This window comes from Scomber japonicus, chromosome 16 (genome assembly GCF_027409825.1).
Source record: "Scomber japonicus isolate fScoJap1 chromosome 16, fScoJap1.pri, whole genome shotgun sequence".
In the NCBI taxonomy this organism is placed as follows: domain Eukaryota; kingdom Metazoa; phylum Chordata; class Actinopteri; order Scombriformes; family Scombridae; genus Scomber; species Scomber japonicus.
In genome coordinates, this window is record NC_070593.1 from 16,687,894 (window position 1) to 16,705,805 (window position 17,912).

Genomic DNA, 17,912 nt, shown 5'->3' on the forward strand with positions numbered 1-17,912 from the left:
TGTTTCAAGGAAATTATAGTCTAGTATATTGTCATATTAGATTTTTTTTACTTGTCTGCCAAGTAGCAAGCTTAAAGGAGCAGTGTGTAGGATTTAGCGGGATCTGGCAGTAACATTACATATCGTAAACAACTGAATATTCCACCCCACCCCTCCCCTTCCCTTCCAAGCGTGTAGGAGAGCAACCAGTGGCTGTGAAACTCACAAAAATGATATATGCCCTCTCTAAAGCTAGTGTTTGGTTTGTCTATTATGGGATACTGTAGAAACATGGTGGTGCAACCTGGTGGCCTACATTGAAGAGGACCCACTCCCTGTGTAGAAATAAAGGGCTTTTTCTAAGCTGTAAAAAAAACCCAACAGTTTTTATTTTGAAGTAAACATACCTATGAATACTATGATACATTTTTGCCAAGTCTGTTCTGCTAGATGCTACTAAATTCAACACAATGCATCTTTAAGAAATTACATCAGTACATTTTTTCATGAGAATTGGTGTAGCTACAGTAAAGTATAGTGAAATAAATTACAGTAAGTTACTTATCATTTGCTGCCAGTTACTGTATAAAACACAGTATATGTTTACAGTGTAGTTTCTGTAAAACATAATTGTTTCCTATACTTAGTGTTTTATTAGTGCAAACCACAGATGAGCAGATCAGCCACGACAAGGCTTAGTCTGAGAAGAGCCTCAGTGTACAATGCCACACAATGACACTCAGTGTCCATTGAAAAATTAAAATGAGTTGTTTCTTTAAATCATGTCCATTAAATCATGTCCAATGCTAAATAAAAAAACATATCTGTCTGCAAAAACAGAGGCAGTATATTGTAAAAGGTGGCCAGTCAGGGTGAACGCTGCAGATAGATTTGGGCAAAACTAATTTTGAAAAATAGACACATTGTGTTAAGTCTGGTGTGACATGTAAATGAGTTAGCCCTAAATGAGATCTGTAAGGATCTGCCAGCTAAGCACCGACAGACTTGGGAGTTGTTTCCACTACATGGGGCAGAGACCAGAGATATGCTGGATTTCTAGAGTCTTAATGTCTGTCAGCTGTGCTTTATTGATGGCTTATGTCAAATGCCATTCTGACAGAGCTCATTAGGATGAAGGGAGTCGTCTAGGTAGAGGCAGGAGAAGGCAGAGCTGGCGAGCTGCCTGATCACTATGTGCACATAGCTCACCACCGTACCTAGAGGGTGATGCCTCTGACAGGAATTAGCTGACAGGGCTATCTGTGAGTGTGAGTGTGTGTGTGTGTGTGTGTGTGTGAGAGAGAGAGGGATGAGGGAGGGGGATGGTGAAGAGAAAGTATATGTGTATGTGTTCATGTCATTGCTTGAGTTACCCAGTGTCACTGAGCAGGTCCCTGCTTGATGCCACGACTCCAAACACAACTGACAGGCCGAGAGTCATCTCGCTTTCGCCACTCACACGTACTCAAATATTTATCCATGCGCAGCCCTCTCAGTGCACTGCGTGGCATCAGCAGTCTTGTGCTACAAGGACAAGGCCCTGTGGAGACTTCAGAGACCTTGAGAAGATGAGTCAAATGATTTCCTCACTGGTTCCTTGTTTTCTCTATCGTACAATAAATGCAACATCTTGTAGTACATTTAAAAAAAGGCACAAATATTACATTTCATTTGCATCTGAGTTTCACCCTTCCCTTGGAAAAAATCTCATATGGGAAAAATATACTTTACACATCATCATTCAGTGAATATGTCTAAATAACCAGCAGCCGGGGGCATAATACTACTCCAAATAGCCGAATCCATATCTGCTATGGCCAGCGGCACTAGTGATGAGCTCAGACTGTTATGTGACATCTTAATATACTGATTAAAAATGCATGTTCGGAGGGTAAGCAGAGGGGTGCTCTGGGTGCTCCTGCCAGGGAAGATTAAATCATTCTACTTAACAGACACTCTGAGGATTCGGGTCAATGTAAATGAGCAAGCTATAAGACACCAAAGTCAGCAGTGGATTTTTCAAACGAGGCAAAAATACTATCAGAGAAAAGAAGAGGATATGATGAATTAAAAGTCCTGGCTGTGAGCCTTGGTGGAGGCAAGCCGCGGTGATGTTGATATGCCAGTGTTGATTCAGACACTGAAAGCAATGCAATTAACATTTTCTTTTCATTCAGAAGAAAAAAAACCCTATTGAAATCAGCTGGATTATAAATGTCTCAAAGAGCTGAATGTACTACTCATGTAAGTGTTAAAGAATGTGATATACAAGCTTTTTCATGGACTCATCAGCATCCAGTTTCATTAAAGTCCTGCCAAAAAGTTTGGCACGCTGCAGCACATCAACACTGACAGCAGCAACCAGAGCCAGAAAAACCTGAGACAGTGTTAATGCCACCTTGGCTTGGAAGTCATATGGAGCTCGGCCAAAGAGATATGGTGGATAATCCAATAAGATAAAACAACCATATAGGCTTTGAGCTGAGCCAATCAATAAGTACTGCTCTTTCTTTGCCAGACACAACTTCACACATGCAGATTGAAGCCAAATACTAAACACACGGCACAATTTGACAGCATTATAAGAATTAATTTAAAATATTTGCGCCTTCCGACGAGGAATGAAAAGTCACTGAAATCAAGTTTTAGAGTGTAAACAGTTAAACTAAAATAATCCCATGCAGTGTTCATACCTCTGTGTCAAAAAACTTAATTGGTTGAATATTTAATATATTAAATATTTCACCTCATATCATTCTATCAATGCTGACTATTTCTAATGTATATGATTTTACTATCCATATTAAACACCTAATAAATAAAACTAAACTAAACACTTCTTATTTAACTGAATTCAAATTAATGTTAGATATCTGGCGGTTTTTGTAGATAATAAAAAATGTTCCATTCTATAACTGTTATGATGAAATGAACAGCATCACCTCCACAGGCTGATCTAAACAACAACAACAAACAACAAAAACCCCACAAAGCCACAGCAAAGGCAAAAATCACTGAAAATCTTAAAAAGTTGAGATAAATAAGTGCAATATTACCAGAAAGGCCATGAACATCTTCACTCTTTATTATATCAAAAGCAACATTTATCTGCATCCTAGAAAAACACAAGCTGCTCTGTTTCTGCAGCTAACAGGACCTACATCGAAGGTTATTTTACTATCAAATGTGAAGTCTATATCTTGTTTCAGCCAATTTGTCGGCCTCCCACATATAAAAAGAAGCTATTGTATACAGTAGCTTTCTTCTCTTTGTGCTTTGGTGGGTTCCTGACAGTTTTTAGCATCACCATTTACAATCTTCCAAATGCTTTTAGAAACACTAACTGTCATGGCCTTGTGCTGAATAATACAGCTTTAGAGAGAGCAGGGGAATTTTCCTCAGGGCACAGGTGTGCCCTGATAGTCTCATAAGCCCCAGGCAGCACAAAGAAAGAAAGATGCTTTCTTGGTGAAAAGGAATAGGGAGGCACGAGGTGGAGAAACAGATCAACAATGGCTTTTTCGTTTGGGTGTATTTGGTTTTGACCTTCAGAAAGAGCTTCAAATAAATGTGACACTGCAGGGGAAATTCCAAAATCCTGATGACCCTGAATTTCTACACCCTACGCTGGCATGGAATGAATACATGATGTTCAAAGATGATGGGAAAAAAAGGTCTAATTCTGAAAGTGTAATCCATTTTCAGACAAACGGGGAGACGGTGTGTGCGGGTAATGCCTCTCCACAATCAGCAACACCAGCAGCCACAGTCGTTTCTTTTTATGCATTCATACTCCTGAAGACAGATGCAAACCCCCCACCCCAAAAAAACAGCATAAAGCATCATATGTATCGTGCATGTGACTGTGACTCAAAGCAGCGGCTTTGTCACGTAAACATAAATGTAAAACCTATTCATAAAATCAATCTGTTGGATTGTGAAGCTTAAATCCACTTGAGAGTAGTAAAATACTATTTGTGGGAGAGAGAAACTGCTTTGGATCTTAAACGCTTCTCCATTTCTACCACACTCCTAACTTGTGTCTGCAGATAGTCCACTGAAAAGGGCCAGTGTGGCTGCATGGGGCTGAGATGCTTGACATGCAGTGACGGGGGTTGACAAGGTAAGTGGTCAGACTGCTAAGTCAGGCGGTCAGGAGATAGACAACACACTTGTCGAATGAGGAGAGGGCTGAAAGAAGTGTTTGCTCAGGAAAATTCAATGAGTCTGTCAGAAAAATCCAAATAACCTCCATATTTGCTCTGATTAATGGCTGAATTTTGACAGGGATAAGGGGTGGACCATTTCAACACATACACACATACCCTTGCACATATCTCAGATTGTATTTGAAAATATCAGTTTTTCAAATGGCAAATCTCCCAAGCAGTGATGCCTGTAGGGAGGTGGGGGTTCAGAGAAATCCTGCCTGTCCTTGTGTGTCACTTACCAGCCCCAGGAAAAGACTTTTTTTTTTCTGCTGATGGCACAAAGTGTCTTCATGAGGCTAATGCTTTATGTCAGATTCTATACTAACTAGCACATTAGAAAGAGGGAAACCATCTTTACTTTTCCCATAAAAGCATTTTTTTCTTTTCCCACAACACTTAGCAGTAAAGTTTCTAAAGTATCGACACAGTTGAAAAGCTGATGACTAGGTTCTTAGTAGGTGCTAGAGATGTACTGTAGAAACCTCCACGATTCACCGTGTTTTGTGTATTTTCTCTTCATTTCATTATCTACACTTCAGTGATGAGGAGAGCTAGACAAGTGAATTGATGGGAGGGTGGAGCGGGGAGGGGGTGATAAGGAAGAAAACAAAACAAAAAAAAGGAAAAAACAGACAAGGAGTGCCAAGCTCTAAAAACTGGCATGCTGCAGTTGTATGTCAGTCACCTAGCAACAAGTCCTCCCCATCACTTACCCCCCGCTTCCCTGTCTCCCGCTGCGCTCTCTAATTCAACAAATCTGCTCAGAATGTATGGCTGCTCTTCTAACAAAACGCATTCTGCGCTGGGGGCTAAGGATGTGGGCCTCCGCTGAACACGCCACTCAGCTGCCCATTGACCACCGGGGCCTTTCTCTGCACACACTAAGGAGCGAGGGACAAAGACCCTGAAAGCAGGGGCAGCTCCACAGAGAAAACATTTGCTTGTAATTGTGTTTGACTGCATAATGAAAATGATGTTCTTTTTTAATTTGGGCTTGTTAAGGCCACACTATTTTCCTCTGGTCACCTGATTATTGTAAAGAAGCACCCCCTCACTTGCCCTATGGGGCACAGAGGGGGGAAATATTGAAAATGGCCCAAAGACCTCCCCTCTCTTTACTTTAACCCCTCTTGTGTTTCAAGTGTTCTCTGGCAAAAACATAAATATGTAGTCCCTGTTCATTACAGGATGGGAGAGTATGCTAGATTGAGTTTTTTCTCCTTTTTTTCTACCTTAGAGAAAGGATAATGACAGCAAGGCACACACAGATGCGCATACACACACATACACGAATGGGAGTGCTGCCATGCTTGCCCTGAGTTGTGAAGCATTGAGAAGGTTAGCATTCCTGGTGCTACTTCAGTGAAACAGACCATTAGTGGGAGCACCGGGCTAGCACCCAAAAGAGTGCTTCAATGGACACTTTCACATCCAGTGATTATTTGCATTTTTTCAGCCTTATTTTATTAACATGCGTTGTTCCATGTTTATCATGTTCACCTTCCCCTTTTTCTCCTCATTGCTCTCCGTGTGGTAAAGATGAGCAGCATGCAGGTGAATGTCCAATGATGGAAATTTTACTATCATGTCTCTGCTGAAATTTGTCACGTTACACATACGATTTTGATTTTGATTCTTCTTCTTCTTCAAGGCTTCCTGTTGCCCTCCCTTGGGACAGCTATTCAGTGATATAATTAGTTTAGGTCGGGTCCATTTTCCGCAGCCTGTCCTCGGGAAATCCCCTTTGATAAAGCGCGAGTGTGCAGAGAGGTCACAGGTGAGAAGAAACAGGGCTGACCTCGTCACGCTGATATTCAGGTGTCTGTCTCAGAGGCCTTGATGGGAGGGCCGCTTGTGTAAACCCAACGTTGAACTGTGGCCCTCCTGCCAAACTGTGACACCTTTTTTTGCAGGTGCAACATAGGAGTCATTCATGATCATGGCTCATGCTATTGATTCTCACAGTGTTTGTACAATTTATAGAATTTCATGATATATTGAGGACATCCAGCATGCTTCTGAAAACCACATCAGGCAGCGCTCACATTCACCTGCTATTCACTGCTGTCCTGATAATCGACATAAAAATATATATTTGGAATAGGGACTGGACTAGGGACTGGATGATATAGATTAAACCTTCTATCAGTGAATATTTAACTTTGTATTATAAAAGCAAGAAGATCTCAGTTGCCAGTTTATTAGCTACAGTCTTATACACCAGCCCTGTAATAATGGTAACATTTTAAAAGGGTGACAATGTGAAACTGTTTAAAAGAAGTGTTTTTGTCAAATTGATGGTCAGTTAGGTTGTTTATTTATTTACCATATCTACAACTAACTGTAGATTAAAGATTAAAAATACCTCTCAGTACAATTCAGGCACCACTGCTACATCATCCAGATGAATAACCTTCAGTGCAGGGCTGCACTCTACTTAACAAACTGAGTCCACACTGTACTGTGATACAGTACATTTCATTCATTTCAGTTGAAAAAAACATTTATAGGTAAAATCCGCCAGTGAGAATGTGTGTTTTTGAGTGGTCACCATCAATTATTTTCGTTAGCCTATTGAGTATCTGTTGATTATTTTCTGGATTCTTTCTTTGGTCTATAAAATGTCAGAAAATGGTTAAAAATGTCAAACACTGTTTTCCAAATCTCCAGATGACTTCTTCAAATTTCTAGTTTTGTCACGACCAAAGTTATTTAGTTTACTATCATATAAGACGATAGAAACCAGAAAATACAAGACATTTGAGAAACTGGAATCACTGAATTTGGAGAGTTTCATCTTAAAATTGACTCAAAATTATGAATTGATTATTAAAATAGTTTGAGATTAATTTAACAGTTGGTAACTCATCAATTAATCAACTAATTGACAAAAAACTGTGTAATATATAAAATTCACAGAAATCAGTCCAGGAGAGGTTTAATGCAACCATATTCAAGGGATAGCCATCTTAGTAGAAAATATAGCAAAATATAGTCATCAACAATATCACACAGTCCTCCTGACTGAGACTAAATGAACAAGAGGATCTCACACACCATGATCAGATGAGTTTCTGCCTGTGGTTGAGATTCAAAGCAAATCTCTCATGTCGTCCAAACTTGGCCCACATGGTGGGAATTGAGCAGGTGTAAAAAAATAAAAAAGAAGAAGCAGGGTTGAATAGTCTGCGGGGTCAGATGGGACTGACTTCGGTTGAAGGATCCTGTCAGACTGGAGTGGCTAGAGGGCCTGCAGTGACACCCACCTCACACTATAGATTAACAAGTTTCACCACCACACTGACGAGGCCCTGATTCATTTATTTGTTTTTTTTTCCAAGTGTCAACGAGTGAGCGTGTCTGTCTGTGGGTATTTTCAGGACTTTAACCATAAGGACCCCAACTTTGACACCAATTAAAGAGATTATGTCTTAAGATGAGAGGAAAACTATAGCAGTGTGTTACCACGGTGATTGCTTTTGACAAGGTCACAGGGTACTGTGCAACAGTGCATGACCTCAACAGGCAGCTGCTGATTTTACTGGGATGAGAGCAAACACAAAGACGATGATCACTTAACAGACTCTGAGGCACAAAATATGAACTAGTAGCCAGTGCTTAGAGGTAGATCAACTTTTTCTACATCTATCAAATTGTAGAAGTGATTAGAAAATGTGATTATCTGATGGGTAAAACAGTATTTAAAAATATGAAGTTATTTAACTGCAGACAGAATGAAGTATAATGTGGATAAAGCAGCAACCTGTGGCTTTACAGAGCTTTGTCACCTGTTAGGCATGTCTCCTCCCAGATGGGTCAATGTTAGAGGACTAAAACTGAAAAATCACTTACGTTGTGGCTATTTATATCTTTATAGTAGTTTGTTTCAGGTTTCAATGATTTTCTCTTAAAAGTCTTAGTACAGATGTGCCAGTTTGCTGATTTCAGTGGATAATTTTTCTTATATTTGGTGCAAAGCACGTGACAACTGGTTGTATGGTTTTCTTTTTACAATGCAATTTACACATAGAGCTATGCTGTAACCTTGAAATTCAGCTTATGAAAAAACAAGGACATGAGCCACTGAATGTTACTCCTATAGTACACCGCTGCTCAATAGGAATAATACAATTAAGCCATGATGAGCCTTTTTTACTTATATTCATTTCTCTGACCTGCCTGCGCCACTTTTATGAGTTAGGCTATAATTCGTGTTTTAATACTTATAAAATCACAAATCAATTATACAGAAACACAAAAACGCTCGTTTAAAATTAAAACTGAACGAAATATGGAGCAAAGCTGAATGATATTCATTTAGGAAAGGGACAATTTAGATGTTAAAAAAACCAGTAAAATGCACAAAATGGCGTATTGTCGGGCAGTAGCGTCATTTTGAATGAAGCATCAGCCTGCAGGTTTATAATAGGTTAAACCTACTTTATTGACTCTGTTATAAGAAACTAAGAAAATAATAATTAAATAGTTATACAAAAAGGCAAACACGACTGTCATGTCCTTAAACCGGAATAATGCAATTCACAGCACTTGAAGTAGGCCTGAGCCTGAGCCGAGCTACAGTGAATGCTTTGACACCAGCGATACATCTTGTTGGATGTTATATTTCTCTTATAGATGGCCTCCTTTTTTGTGCACTTTTCACTGTTAGTTTTTGAGTGTGTGATGTCCTACCTGGTTGTGGAGAACAGGTTGATTTTGTGGCAACAGGAGGAAACTCAGTGGCCGCCTCCTCCTCCTCCTCCTCTTCTTCTTCCCTCCCACTCTGTATTTTCTTCCTTTTTTCTGCGTGTTTTCACGTTAATTGGCAGTAGTTGAACTGTGAGCCGTAAATCAAGAAGTGCGGAGTGTATTAATGAGTCGGACCACCCAGGAAAACTATTTTCTCTGCACTTTCTTAGAGGACAATGTGAGGACACTCGAGTCTGCCATGCTCTGAAAACCATGAATGAACATTCACAAGAGCAGTGCTCCCCTGCTGCCACGTTTCCAGCAGGATAAGTACTAGTTAAAGTTTTTACAGGAAAAAAAAAAAAAAAAAAGGTGAAGTATTCCGGACAAAAACAGAGATCATTTCATTTGTGAGAGTTGAGTCTGCATAAAGCTGTGGCATTAAAACATTACAACTACTGCTTCAATTTATTGAAAAAAAGGCTACATCAAAATATGTGCACACATTTATCATTTGTAGGCTACTTATTAACAAAAAAATACAGCCGCATTGTGTATTAAGGCTACTTTTTAAAAAACTGAAAAACCCTGAAAGTATTGTCGACAACACTGCAAATCATTTTAATCACATATTAATAAAAAGCAATATTTATCAAGTATTAAATGCACCTGAAAAGTCACGCAGGTTACATATCGGGATATTCAACATGCTTATACTCAGCAAAAAATAAATACATTTCCATAAGCCCTTTAAAAACCTGCCAAAATAATTCTTGCTATAAATAAATGTTTTTTACTCCACAAGAGCGGACCCTCTGCACTGAAAGTAGTGCTTAATTGTCTTCCATTATGAAACCTCACAAAGCTAGACCACTGGCTAGTAAAATACCAAGGTTAATCTTGATTAAATGTCTTTTCAGGGTACAAAAAGCATATTTTACATAAAACATCCTTCAAGGGGATTGAAGCATGATGTTGAAAAAAAAATATATAAAATATTGCTGATGGCAAGGCCAAGCATCCCAACTCTCAAATGAAAGGTATCAAGGTAGGAAGTATAAAAGATAGAAAAAACCATTACAAATCAACATACCACTAAAATGGCTTCATCTGCCTCCCCATTATCTTTCTCCCCAATTCAAGTCACACCTTAGCAAGCCTAAGCTGCAACTTTAATCTTTCCTCAAAGTACATTTTAGGGTTTTAAATGAATGGTTTTCAGTGCATATACAAAGCTCTAACATTTTCAGCTTTTGTGCCCACTATTCATTTAAAAGAGAAGTTTGTAGCCTGTAAGAAGCAGCCTAATAGGCTAAGTGATGTTGTAAAAGTCAAATAGGCCATATCATTCTTTGTATATAGGTTTCCTGTCAGATAAAAACATACTGTGAAGGTGATTTTTAAATATCAGTTAATTCAAATAGATTTTCACAAATGACTTTATGTATCATTGTCAAATCACACATATTAAAGAGCAAATAAGTGCAATTAATTCAGCTGTATAAATGCTTCTGCACAACCAGCTGTATCAAGGCTTCCCTCTCTTCTCTCCTCTTCTGAGCAAGGAAATCCTCCTGCAGGCTGAATGGCCCTTGCCAGCGACTTTTGTTCTCACACACTTACCCCACACACTCCAAATGTAACATCCTTCTGCAGAGAAAAAAAAAATATTTCCTCCCACACCTGTTGATGAATTGTGTTTGTGTATAAGGCTCAGACAGGGCAATAACACACGTCTTTGTACGACTGCGGCACGGGCCCAAAATAGTGGTTTCCTCACATGGATAGTGGTGAATGGGGAAGCCTTTCACAAAAAAACAGCACAGAAGCTTGTGGTCAAATGAGAGTAATCGTCATTGATGAACAGAAAATAATTCCCAGTTTGGGCAGGAAAAAGTCATACGATGCCATAATGACTGCGGCTGCTGCAGTGGGAAAAAGGCCTATTTGTGCTTTGTGGCTGGTGGCTGAATGGTAACGAATTTCTTGCCAACCAAGGCTGCCCCCCATGAACCCACTCAGTGTTATTATACCAGCAATACAGAGGAGCAATATAGGAAGTCCTGTGGTGTCAGCACAATTTCATTCATCCACCTCTTAAATGTACTTTTTAGTTTTATTCCCAGAGACACTGTGTATGTTTACATGTAAAAACTACAGTTTGGTGATGATAATGTGATTAAACAGTGATCTAAAAAAAGATTCAAAGTAGCATTGAGGTAAATTTCTACTTTGTTTTTTAATCTTCTGAAAAAAATGCAGAAAAAAATAGATGCACTACACACAATTAAACAATTATTAGTCCTCTCCTCTGCTCCTCTGTTTTCAATTCAATTCACAATCGTATACAGTATGTAGAAAAAGTTGAAGGAACTTGTGAAACTTTTAAATGAAACTGTAATGTGGAGTTTCTTATTACCATGAAAACATTCAATTCAAAAGATACATTCTTTCTATTATATATAAGTTTCAAATCTTTGTGTTATAAGGATATAACATATAGGCGTGGGAGTGAAAATGCAGGTAAATTAAGATCAGTTCTCTCCACAACACTATTGCAATTTCCAATAACATCAATTTATCCTTACAAGGCTGAAAAATGTAATAGCAAGAAACTAACCATGCAGTGACCTTAATATTCAGAAAAATATGCTCAGATACAGTGTGTGCAGAAAGAAAACTACACTGACTGAAATACTTGTTGGATTTGAAACAATTTCATGTTCAGCATCTGAAAGCACTGAGAAAAGCACTGGAAATACTGGAAATGCTCCTTTGATGTGAAAATAAATAACACATTTTTCAATCTATGTTCTAAAAATTGTGATTTTGACCTCAAACCCCAAAATAATTTCCATTAAAACAGCCTAATGTGTGAATTGTATGTGTTTATATAGGATATATATGCAACATTGAGTTAAAGGCTATGGGAATACATAGTTTATACAGGAAATAACACAGTGTGAAGAGTGTGAGTATAATCCAAACTAAACTAATCAATTAAAGCAACAATTAAGCTCAGTGAAATGCAGCAGTTCCTGTCACATATTACTCACTGATGTGTACACAATGAAGACATGCATTCATTCAGAAAACCCAAGCTTCATTGGCAGGCTGCTGCTCAGTTCCCAACCTCCTCCATTTTTGTATTGTGCATAATTTGGTGTAAGCAAATTACAGAGTGTTGTATGAGAATGAGTTTATTTGTGGGAGGTGGGAGAGGCATCATGGGGGATAATGGCAGAGACAAAGGCGAATGGATATATGATGTCATTTAAAGGATGGGGGGGTCATCTCATCTTCGTTGGCTGCTGAACTAAAACACACACACGACTACGAATGATGACAATGTCTTTAACATAACACAACATACAATAGGCTGACAGCTGTGTTCAGGATTTTATTCGTGGACACAAATTTCAGTGTTATCAAATTTAAATATTCCCATCAACTCCTCGGGTTACAAGCATGGTTTATAGATGTACAATACAGTACAGTTCAGTGTTCATGTTTGGACTTATAAGTGCTGATTAGCAGGCTGAGTTGTTTAAATACTCTGTGGTCAAATACCTGATGCCTGTTTAGATTGGGGTGATTTAGCCTGCAATTTAGCTTAGCACCATTATTTACCCCAAAGTCTTGTTCAGAGGTCAGTAGTTAGATGAGATGAGTGAAGGACCAGGAAAAGCTGAGCAACACAACCCACTTAATTCCCTTTGAGGCTGAAATAGTGGCTGCAGGGTGGACAGAGGCACTGAAAAACTACACTCAAAGCCTTGTTTAATGCACATTAACGTATCACAATAGCCATATTTGGATTTAAAATGCATGAGGAGATTAAATACACAGTAAAGCATGGAGAAGCCAAATATTACTGTTACAACCACATTTACTGGTTTGGCTTCTTTGGAAATTGGATTCACTGTTTCTGGTGTTTGATATAAAGGTGTGGGAATTTGATAAGAACATAAATATTCGTATAAGTAAAACCTCTGATCCATTCTGACTCAAAACAAATGACAGTTTCTTCAGACTGTTCAAGAGGCCTGCAGAAGAGTCAGGGTACCTTCAAAACTAACAAAACTGCATTAGGGGATCCTATCTTTGTGATATTTTGCCACTTAATGAAGGTTAAAAACGTATCATACTGAGGAGTGCCCTGGTGGTTGAGCGGTTAGAGTGCATGCCACATAATCATAGCATCCCTGGTTCGAACCCGGCCAGGGACCTATGCCCCTCTCTCGCTCATTGTTTCCTGTCTCTGTCAGTTACTCTCTAAAATAAAGGCAAAAAAGCCCAAAATAAATAATAATTTAAAAAAAATCTAAAGTCTAAACTGGCTGCCTGCTCTGCTCCAATCAAAATAGAAACCTTTATAAGAATTTGGTATTAGCATGATCACAGAAAATAAGCTACATAATAGCAAACTGGTTGATTTCCCGTCACTGCAAAGTATTATATAGTATTTAAATTAGTGTTTAAGCCACTGTTTTGAATGATGTTATGTAATGGCAAAAAGAGATGTGGAAAAAGTTAAAATGGGTAAAAAGTATGGAGATCAATTATTGAATGACTGGTTGGGTATATCATATGTGTACATGGGTGAAACATGAAGTAAAGATAGTGATGGACTTAATGTGGAAACAAATGCTTGCTTTATATCCTCTGATTAGTTCTTGTTTTAGCTGAAACCACGGAAGTTCAGGATGTCTGGGTCCTGGGGAAGAAAAGAGCAGGATGGAAATGAAGTCTTACACAGACAGATGAAGTCAAATGACGACATGCGGGAGGAATGACTTAATCGTTAATGGACGACATACTGATAGATTTCAGACAGCATGCAGCAGAAATGAAATAGACCAACACCATATGACGTTATGATGTTAAAAAAAAAAAAAAGTTAAAATGACACTTCATGATAGATAGTCATGAACATTTCCATCTGAGAACAGCCTCATGACAGACAAGAGAACATGCTGGAAACAAGAAAAGGCTGCGCAGGTACAAAAGAAAAACAATTTGCTAACAGTGGCATCAATACATTTTTACAGTAAAGGACAATACAAGGTCTTAGACAAACAGAGTAATGAAGAAAATTGCTGGTATGGATTGAAAGAAGACAGCAATGAAGGTACTGAACAAATACTCTACGCCTTTAGCAGTGCCTCCAGAAAATAACACCTAAGAAAACCTTGTAGATTACTGGGTAGTTAACCAAATGTCTTTCGGACAAAAACTGTATATCACTCAGTTTTTACACATATTCAGACTAAATGCTGCTGGGTTTTGTTACGACTTCAGTGGTCATTTTCGAGGCTATAGTTTGTGGCTTTATCCCATCAGTGCTGTTACTTACTTGTGATGACTGCTCTTCATTACTAATGCACTTATTCTGTTAGTCATATGTCACACTGTGTTTTGAGAATCCCACCCTTGATAAATTACATAAATTTGTAGTTTTTGCTAATGATGAGCCTGCAAGTGATACATATCAAGATGAATACCAATCAATTTTGTCAGATTTTTAAAAAATATATTCATAGTACTTTGGGGATTTTTTTTTTTGCCTTAAATTGATAGTGGACTTTTAACAAACCCCTAAAACCTCAGCCCTTACAAATAAAGACTATTGAGCAAGTTTCTTCTTACGAAACACTTGGGTTTAGTCTTTAATTAATCTTTCTATTATGAGCTCTATATTCAGAAACTTGTAAGAAAGATGAAGATTTAAAAAAAAAAGAAAAAAAAGAAAAAAAAGAAAGAGGCTTATTTCAGCTAACTTCCTTCTTGTGTTTGACTATGGGGGTGTGCCTTACATATGCACGGACCCTCTCAGGACTGTCATTACCGGGATACTGTATATCATGGAGCTCTGAGATTCATTACGAATAGCCATTGGTAGCCATTCTTGGGTTATAAGTACATTGTCTATGCTGCAACTTCTGACTGGAACCTTTTGCAACTTCATACAAAATTGCAAAAAACATGGTTCCTCTTTGAGATTTGATTCACAAACTGGCTGTTGATGTGTTAAGTCTCATTAAGTCACTGCTTTAGATGGTCCTTTTCATTCATTTATTGAATCTACAGATGGGAGACAAATTAAAGAGTGTAGAAACATATCAAATGTAGATGCTTCTATGCATCCGGGCTCACTGAATGGTTTGGTGAGCATGAAAATGATTGAATAAGGCCTTTACAATCACCAGATCTCAACTCAATGGGAGACCTATGGGAAAGTTTGCACCAATGTGTTAGACAATGCCTTCTACCACCATCTCAATCAAACCAAATAATATTATATACATTTTCATCTTCACATCTATTTAGTGATGTCTGTGATTGTCTCAGATGATATTAGGTTGCTTTGGGGATCTTACATTGTCTTCATTATGCAAGATATTTTTTAGACAGACATTTTGTGTCACTTGTTTTCTGTTATTGGTCTGTACATATCATTGTTGTTGCCAATCTTGGTCAAATATAAACATTAAAGTGATGGCAACAAGGTTAGAGAGAAGGGGAACAACAATGAACGTCCTCAGTTGGATTCAATCTTTGGACATTACAATCACAGCATATGCATCTTTACCACTATACCAGTCAGTTTCACAACAGGTCTGACAATCCCTGAGTTTTCAAAGCAATGTGAACAAAACAAGCAAAGGGGCTTTGATGCATCTCTTAACGAAACAATCATGAGAAAATCACTGAAGCATTATTGTGTTGAAAGGGGTTCCAGTTATTTTGTCCATCCCCTGTAGCTGTGACACATAACTAGTCAGCCACTTGCGGATGGGAGTTATTCTGAGAGAGGGTTTTTTTTCTCCCTCCACACAATGAAATATGGATAAGAGTGGAGGGGATAGTGGTCAGCTGTCAACGAATTCCACAGCTTCCCGCCACCACTGATCAATCAGTCCGGTATATGAACCACAACAGTGCTGACCCGCTGGCTAGACCTGACATTAATCCTAAATCTTCCAGTCAGTGCAGAGGAATGACAGGACACAATGTGGTGGTGGGAGGGAACGCTGATACAGACCCTAACAAGGAAAGGTGCTGATGCTAATGAGTAGATCTGTGGCTCTTTAACGAGCTTGCATCGTTTGATGTCCTAATTTACAATGAGCTGTGTCTCAGGGGTGCAGGATAATGAGCTGGCCCGGGATTCCCAGGGCAGCAGCTTGTGTAACCCACCTCATGCAGGGGACACTCACTCCCACCGAGTGTAAGTGAGAGACAGAGAGAGAGAGAGAGAGTGAGAGAGAGAGAGAGAGAGAGAGAGAGAGAGAGAGAGGGAGAGAGAGAGAGGGGAGGGGGGGGGGGCATATTGGATGTCTGTAGGAGAGAGGAGGGCGTGAGGGAGGAGGGTGGGGTGGTGGTTGCATGTCATCCCTGCCTGATATGCTTGTTTGTACACACCAATCATTGAATCGCTGCAACCAAGTGAGAAAAGCTTGTGTTCTCTGTGACAAACTGACCTCAGGCAACAAGAACACTCAGAAAGAGGAAATGGAGAAGGAAAGCATGGAGGGTGGGGGAGAACTATAAGCTATAAGAGCGCCAGTATTACAGTTGAGCATGAGCTTGTGTCAGCCACATCTTCAACCGTGGCACACATTGTCCAGTAGCCCACTCGAAGACAACCTTTTCCATTGCTTTCCTGTGCTGAACTTAATCAACCCCCCCTCACACCCCACCCCCCCTTCAACTGGGCAACCCTGAAAAATATGGCTCCTAGTGCACTCCAAAGCAAATTAGCAAATGTGGAGCTCAGTGACCTCAGTGTGGAGACCATCCACAAGAGTATGCGGCGTGCCCTACCACCCCCACCTCTTACTGCTGCTTCGTCTGCATGGCTGCATTAGTCAAGCTCAAATGGGTTTTTCCGCCATGAGAAGCAGAGCATGACATGCGCTAAACAATGGCAGGCAGATGACGAGCCAGCTCCATTTGATGATGGCCTCTGCCGACAACGTGGCAACGTGATTCATTAGGGGTGCACAGGTGGCCTGGGATCTAATGAGTCACATTTTCTGCAGTTTCTAACTTGCAAATGGCTCAAAGGTGTACGAGCTTAATAGCAAGCTTGTTTTGGGACAGTTATAATTTTTTTTTTATTAACAGTGATGTGTCAGATTTTTTCAGTATATTTAATACAATACAAGCCAAGAAAGAAGCAACAGAAGGCAGGGCATATTTAATCCTAAAGAGCTAAAACAAAACAGTTGCAATGATCATGTGGTTATTAATTTTGCCAAAATATGACTTGACTATTGCTCCTTGTGTCATTATCTCAGGTGATTATGACTAAACGTCTTAAAAGTCAAGAGTGTTAAATGCCATCATTTTAAAGCAACTAAACACTACTAACTAAACAGACACTGGCTATTTCTATCAATTAACTTAGAGATCTGTTTGTCAGAGTAAGAATACCCCTGCTGGTGTTTCTAATCAGTCTCACCCATAAACACTGCCCCCCTCTGGCTAACTGGCAGCCTGATGGGGATTTTTGTTTTTGTCTCAGTCATTAATTGAATGAATAGAGAAAGACTGTGGCCACAGGACAGAGGGATTTTGTTCCACATCCAATAACGGATGCTCACTAAGTGGGAAAAGATTGTCCTCCAATCTTCAAAGTAATACGCATCTTAAATCTGACCTCACCTCAGTTTCTTCAAATACTGAACAACATGCTCCAGAAATAGCTTGTTTTAGCAAGCTAGTCCATTCATCACAGGAGCCACAACAATCCAAATTGTACCTGATCTATTAACTGCTCGCCACTGAGCACCGTTTGAACGTTTGACCTTATAACAAAGCTCATGACATTATGTTGACATTTAAACTAATCCCTCCCACGGCTCTTAATCCCACTGGCCGTGGACTGCCCTGAACCATCCTCAGAGCTCAAGCCCCTTACATGCACTCGCCACACACTGACAGAAAAAGGCAGGGAGGTAAACACAACTCAGATAGCAGGACAAGTCAAGTGCAGAGAGCTCACAGGGCTCTAAAACATGCAGGCGA